At 38.9% G+C, this 7,491-nt stretch overlaps 1 long non-coding RNA gene across 1 annotated transcript; it reads right to left on the bottom strand.

Annotated features, from left to right (window-relative positions):
- Positions 1-540: 540 nt before the first annotated feature.
- Positions 541-7,290, bottom strand: LOC110594374. The gene is made up of 3 exons (XR_002481222.1): positions 7,205-7,290; positions 1,933-2,005; positions 541-964 (listed from the first exon to the last, which is right to left on the bottom strand). It is a non-coding gene; the product is annotated as an uncharacterized LOC110594374 (long non-coding RNA).
- Between the last annotated feature and the right edge of the window lie 201 nt (positions 7,291-7,491).

Raw genomic sequence — 7,491 nt, 5'->3', positions numbered from 1 at the left:
GGAGATTTGTGACCTGAGGGGCTTGTAGCTAGAACTGATGAGCAAGTACACTTTTGTGGAAACAGTTCATGTAGTTAGATTTGCTCTTATAGGGTGACAGGAAGGAGCTGCCCAAACGCTGTGGAAAAATCCCTTTTAAAAAAATGCTCATTCACATGACAGTATCAAATTTTTTTAAAAAATGAATCTGTGAAAATAGCTGATAGAGAGACTCCAAGCAATGTCCTAGGACAGCCTGGATGGTTGAGAGCACAGGATTTGGAGCCTGGCAGAATGAGGCTCAGTTACTGTTTGCCCTAAACCTCAGTTTCCTAAACTGTGAAACGCAAGTAATTATGTCTTTTTCACAGTTTTAGGAATAAATTAGAAAAAAAATTCTAAAGGAAAGAATACTAGATTGGTGCATTTTGTCAAGCCTGAAATGAATCATTTTGATCATTCTAACAAGCAGGGTCTGAATGATTGCATTTGTTTTATATTTAACACTTACAAATGGTTTTCTGAGCAGGTAACAGCAATGTTTTGTGCATTTTAAGGAGAATTGAATCCAGGGAATAAGAACTGATAATTATTATCCAGGCAATTATTTAGTGCCTATTATACATCAGGAACTTGACATATTCAAAATAGTTTAATCTTGGCAATAGCCTTTTAAGGAAAATTGCTTATCCCCATTTTATAGATGGGAAAACAGAACCTCAGAAAGATTAAATAACGTTCTAAGCTCACATAGTCACAAAATTATTAATATTCAGTGTCAGTGTAGGAAACTGTACCCAAGACCTCTGACTGGGAAGAATGTGTACTTTCTACCACATCTGATGCCATTCAGCTTCACAACATTTAAAAAATAACCAGGCTTTATGTCTGTGTGGCCTCAAGGCAGTATGATATCACTGGCACGGAACTATCAGGAACTTGGGCCAAATTGCTCACATGAAAGAGTTTTCTTCTTTTGCTGTGCCTAAACAAGCCATGGGATGTAGAAAATAAAGCAATTATTAAATGAAACCAAATTATAGGAACGTATTAATCACACAATCCCAGACTTCCCTCTAAGGATACATCTCCACCCCTGCTTCATTCAACACTTTTTATACTCTCGGCTGGCCCAGGGTTTTCCTCATCTCTTTATTTCTGTGCGCACATAGCTTTAGTACCCACTCAACATCGCTGCCAGCTTAGGCTTGCATTGCCTGCTTTACTGCATAATTGATATAGTACAGGGGACTAAAAACAGCAATCTAGGCTACTTTGGCTAGCCAGCCGTGACCAGAGGATAGTGGTGGGATACCTCAGGCTACGACTGGATGTCATGAGTGGATTCCTTCTTCCATAATGTAGGAGGCTTTCTGAAAATGTTTTCTGGGATGACACCAAAAAATACTGTAGTATTTCCATCATGCAACCGATAAATACATCATTCTCACAGGAAATGGGATGACAGGTGGACATACACTTTGAAGTGAAGCAAATCAAGGATTTTAAATCAGAGGAACCCACTAATGGCAATCAAAAGAATGCCTCTTTTACAAATCACCAGTGTCCTTCTTAAGTATGGCCAATGGTGTTAATCTTATAGTTTTTTTCATTTAGTTTTTACCCGTTGCCCAGAGAATGAAGCCAAAACCTTTTCTTCTTAGTGGTCTCTTCAATCTGCCCAAACTGCACATCCGGTTTCTTCTTTTATTATTTCCTTTAGTTAAATTCATCCCAGCCAAATTATTCACTTTCTCTTAAATACAACTTGGTATTTCCTTCCTCTGAATCCTGCCTGGATATCATTTCTGTGATTTTTATGCTCTCACCCTCTTTGCCACCAATTCAAACCATTCCCAGTGGTGAATAAGTTATATCTGCAATTCTTACCACTTCTTTGGCAGTTATCATTTGGTGTCTGAAGCTGTGAGTAATATTTGAAAGACAACTCACTTGTCATTAGCGTGTTGTATGTTCTCTAAGGGCAGGAGTAACATCTGCCTTTTTAATAATGCATCCTCAGAGTCTGGAAGACAATAGATATTTAATAGATATTTACTGAATGTCTAAAGGAAAGAAAGAAAATATGTACACACTCATATTACAGACTTTTCCTGGGCAAATACTATGTTTTAGATTTATTTGTATCTTTTTCAGCACTGAGGTCAGTGCCTTGAAAACAGTAAAATTTTATTTTTTTCCAATGTCCTAATCTGTGGAAATCCAAGCAAATTGCATTTGAGGTTTTTAAATCATACTTTTAATCTTTTATTTTAATCCAATAATTCTTTGTAAGATAGTGGCAATTCTGGTTTAAATGAGATGCATTTCAATGTACTATAATGATTTTAAAACATCCCATTCTACTTCTTATACAAACTAAAAACCAAGGAAAATAAGTTTGCCTTATCTCCATGATTAAAATTACAATGGTTTTATAGTGATGATTAATTTTGTAACATTTCCTGAGTATGTCATAGTGTATGCTGTTCTTCCTTACTTCAAACCCTTACTTACTTCACACACCCATCTTTTCACTTAAGGTGACTGGCCCGTCCTCTGGAACTCTACTTAGATGTGATTTTCTCAAGAATCCTTCCCTGACTCTTCACTCTCACCCCGTTCATAGACTTGCACAGCACCCTGTCATTCCCTTATTATATAACTTGGTGATTACCTCATTCTTCACTAGGCCGCAGGCTCCTCAGAGCAAGGGCCTCATTTGTTCTTTTGTTCCCCGCAGCTAGCATAGCACTGTCATAGATCGGGTGCTCAACAAACATTTATTGTGAATAAATGCCCTCTGGGAGAATTAAATGTTACTAATACTTGGTGTTTCAACTGTACATTGACTAAATGTGTTTAAAAGTCCCCAAATTTGAGATAATCATTAATTTTGAAGAGACTTTAGAGAACTACTTTATTAATTGTGTAAGGAAGGGATTGAAACTGAGCCAACCGACAAAAGAATGTCCAGTGCTAGTATGATTAGGGTGTGGGACTGTGTTAGTCATGGTCCAGGGTTTGAAGGATGGTTTACATTAGTTCTTTTATCTCAGTACCCAGAGAAGAGATGTTGACTATAACACTCTATAGAATTAAGTTTGTGGGCAGAAGGGCCTACTTACATATTTGTATAAAATGAGAACTATATTGCACAGACACAATTGAAGTGATGGCCAATCTACAGGCAGAGTATGATAAGCCTTTGATGATCTTTCAATCTGTTTTCATAACTGGGACTATTCCATATGACATTACTGTGAACCTCAAGGAGATTTAGTTTATAAGGTTATTTCTACCAGTAATCAACATGTTATAAATTGCAACAGAAATCTTTAAAATATTTATTTTTCAACTTATTTTTTAAAATAGCTGTAGTAAACATACTACATGTTAACATAAATAACATCATTTTCTGAAAGATATATTTTTCAAAGAAAATAAGTTAGTAAGAAAAGTGGCATTTTTCGGTAAATCGTTTTAATGTCTGGCTTAATAGAAAACAGCTAGATTCTCATGTCATATCTGCATTCAATCTGCTGCAGTTTGTTGTTTGGTTTGAAGTGAACAAGGAATATCCATTTTGCCACAGATACATAATTGGAAAATGAAAAAGCATTTTAGTAATCTTTTCAAGTAATTCTGTATATTCTTCTTTGATTCTACACCAAAACTCAACAAGTGGGAGTTTCTTAAATTTTATGATTGTAACGTGGAATATGAGGCCGTATCAGTTAACTTTTTATACTGTGTTACATTAAAACCCACTGGCCTATTCGGCACTTTCAATGGATCTTTAATTTATGCATGATTTTGTAACATCATGCATTAGTCATTTGAAAAACACTGGTTCGCTGAGTTATACAGATCTTCTAAATGCTGATGCATTTCCTTGTACAATGTCTAAAACCATGTTCATTTAAATAACCATAATCTTATTAGAAAAGACTAAGTATTAAGAAACTTCAAGCTCATGGTGGCATCTACAAGTTTTATAAATTCTAACTTTTTCCTTGAAAACTCAAATTTTTCATGAAAATAAATATTGTGGGTTGTTTATCTTGAAGTGACAGGCTTACTTCATTCCACTGTAAAAAAAAAAAAAAAAAAAAGTTCTGCCAAATATTCAAAGTCTGAATAACCACTGTTTGGCAGTTGGTCTTTCAAGTAAAAAATATGTTCCATAAAAGAGCAGCTAATTTATCTTACAACTGGATTATACAAGTGTTTTAGTTCGGGACAAATACTGTACTTTGGTATGCAGTAGAAGAGCTTTATTTGTGCCTCCCAGTTTGCCACATAGAATATTAAAAAGATGTAGTCGAGGGTTGAAATTTAATAAAATGAGTAATTTTTACTGCTTCATCAAAGACATTCTTAAATGAAACTGACACTTGTGGCAGTAAAAAATACAATAACTACTAGAGCAGTTTTGTGCCACTGCCTTGATCATACTAAGGTGCTAGCAGTTTTACCCACCATTGCTTCTATAGTATCAGTGCAAATGTCAACACAATAAAAGAAGGCAAATTAATGTCTTAGAATCAATATGAAAATAGCTTTGGCCTTGCAGTTCTCCCCTGAAAGGTTCTCAGGAACCCCCAGGGGTTTACAAAACACACTTTGAGGAATACTGCCTTAAGACACAGGCTTGAACTAGGAGTTCTCCTAAATACATTTAAATGACACTTAATTTTATAATAGTTTTGGGTTTTTTTTCCCAACTGACTGAATATTTATGAATTCTATGGTTTAAAAGTAAACTCATATATAAATAAGTAAATATCTGCCAAGCACTTGAATATGTGCTATTATCCAATCCTCATAAAACATCTGTAAGTCAGCTATAATTTGTTCCATTTTTATATTTGAAAAAAAAAAAGCCACTGATGCTCAGAGAGGTTTTATCCTATAGCAAATAATTGTCAGTCTAGAATTAAATACAAGTCTGTCTGGCTAAATAATGCGTGTTCTATCTAGTATGGCACATTGCCCAAGTCTCTCAAAAACACATTGAAGATACTTACAAATATATAAATATCATACCATTGGTTTTACTAGTGGCATTTTTTTTGGGAAGACAGAGTATATTGATATATGCAAATCCTGATGTTCAAAACACAGATTTTTAAGGCATTTTTATAAAAATATTCTTTACAAGTCCTTACAGAGATTTCTCTAGACTCAGGTCTATCATTAATTAACTGAATTAATGACAAGTCACGCTAACATCATTAGCACCCAGTTTTTTCCCAATGGCAATTTTAAAGCAGTCTCCCAACCACTGATCCATAAGAACTCCCCACCAACCTGGTGCTGTTCATCGGGTAAATAGTGTTGCCCCACTGTACAGAGGAGAGAGCTGCTCCTTATACAGCATAAACTGCAGTGACTTAGGTCAAGATCACCAAGCTATTTTGTAAAGAGCAGTCATTTTTCAGTCTGGTTGTTTTGGCCTGTCTGTCAAGTTCTACTCGAGTCACCAGCCCTGTCTTCCCCTGTCCTTACCAATCCTGCTCTCTCCTCCCTCCTCTCTGGTCTTCATCTCTTTCTTTCGCAGGGTCCCTCCTCTCCCATTCCTAAAATATGGGAGTCCTGCCATACTCCAGCCTAAGTCCTCTCCTGGCTGCAGCCTCCTCCTGGGCTTTGCAAAACACCTGAATGTGGAGACTCCTGATGTGACCTTGCAGCTCAGAGTCCTCTCTCCTAGGCACTTCCCTTTTGGAGGCCTATGTGGCGCTGCTCTCCGATGTCACACAGGCACCTCCAACTCGACAAGTTTGAAACAGTGCTCTCACGTTCCTCCGAAGCCCGCTCCTCTTCATGTGTTGTTTCTCTTGCCTTGTTCTCATCGCCTGCCTGGTTGTCCCAAGCAACAAGCCAGAAAACTAGAAGTCAGTCGACACTCCTCCTCCTCACCACCACCCTCCATAGCTAATCAATCACGAAACACCTTCTATCCTATTTCCTAAATATCTCTAGAGCCATCCCAACCTCCCAAATGGCCTTTCTGCTGACTTCGTTCAGACCTAGGTTTTTTCCTCTGGAAAACTGTAACCCCCCTCCTGCTTGTCTTCTACAGTGACACCAGAGAAAATTTCTTGCGACACATGATCCGATGACACTTAAAAACCTTAAAATCTGTCCTTGCATAAAACCTTAAATAGTTTTCCCGATCACTGACCACCTTCAGGAACATCCTGACTCTTTGGGCCCACAGAGCCTGGTGCCACCTTCCTTACATCACCTGCAATCCAGCCATACCTAACTTCTTCCGGTTCCCAGGACTCACCCTGTACTTGGACACTTTCCTAACCTCCTCACTTGCTTCTTTCTGTTCGTGGAATGCCCTCCCCCTCTCCACATCCCGGTTTGCCTGGCATTTTCTTCCTTGTCCTTCAGAATGCTACACTAAAATCTCTACCAAGAGTAGCCCCCAAAGGGGAACTAGCTGCTCCCCTTTGCATGTTCCCAGGAGACCAGGTACAAGTATTTATTATAGTGTTAATCCTATTTTCATAATCAAATTTATGCCTCTGTCTCTCTCCCCCCCAGGCCATGAGTTACTTAAAGACCAACACCATGTCTTACCTTTCTAAATCTCATCACTTAAGACATACCTGGAACACAGTAAGCACTTAATAAATGTTAATGAATGCTCTGCTCTGGGTCATATAACCCAAGTGCAGGGCCTGGAAGGCTCCCTTTTGCTCACCTCATTGTCGCATCCACAAAAAATGAGCTTTTACTGTGATCCCAAATGTCCCTTTCAGCCTTTAGAAAACCTACGGATTTGACAAAACTATTTTGTGACATACAAACGGGCTTATAAATCCCGACTGCAGTATTCTCACGTGGGAGCCCCAAAACTTTAGGAGCTGCATGGGACTGTCCTCTGTGACTAGCTGTTTCACAAAGCGACCGTGGTCATTAGCATGACTTAGGTGAGGTTGATTTTCATCTTATTTATCTTCATTTCGCTGTGGTAATGAGAAGAGGGCCAGTGATTTCATAGGTTCGATACTGACACTGTATCTTAATAAATACTACATGTGATTAGAAATTGCAACTCAAAAAACCAGAGTCTAAAAACCAGGTTTGCTGGAAACTAGGTTCGCAGTTGCAAAAAATGAGATCACTAAATTACTCGGTACTTTTTTTTTTTTCCGTTTTCCTATGCCCAGGCCAGGTTGCTAATTAGGTAACTTCTTATCATAATTACCTAGTCAGCCTTAATGGCTTCACACACTCTGCTGCGTCTCACTGGTCCTGCAGGGCCGCATTTCAATTGTGAAAACAGCTGCTGAGTTTCGAGCCGGAGGAGGTCGGTCTGCGCCGAGGGCAGCGCTCCCGCGTGCAGGCTGCGGGAGGCAGGCGTTGGGGGAAAGCGGGGCACGGAGGCAGTTGCACGCTGCCTCCCGCCTCCCGCCTCCCACCTCTGGTGGAGCGCATCCCCCCACCCCGCCCCGAGTCCCGCCAGAGTTTCCCTCTATTGTGAGCCCCCGGTCT

This window comes from Carlito syrichta, unplaced genomic scaffold (genome assembly GCF_000164805.1).
Source record: "Carlito syrichta isolate Samal-C Ts95f unplaced genomic scaffold, Tarsius_syrichta-2.0.1 Scaffold314879, whole genome shotgun sequence".
Lineage (NCBI taxonomy): Eukaryota > Metazoa > Chordata > Mammalia > Primates > Tarsiidae > Carlito > Carlito syrichta.
The sequence above is the reverse complement of the archived record's forward strand: the minus strand, read 5'-3'. Positions and strand labels throughout refer to the sequence as shown.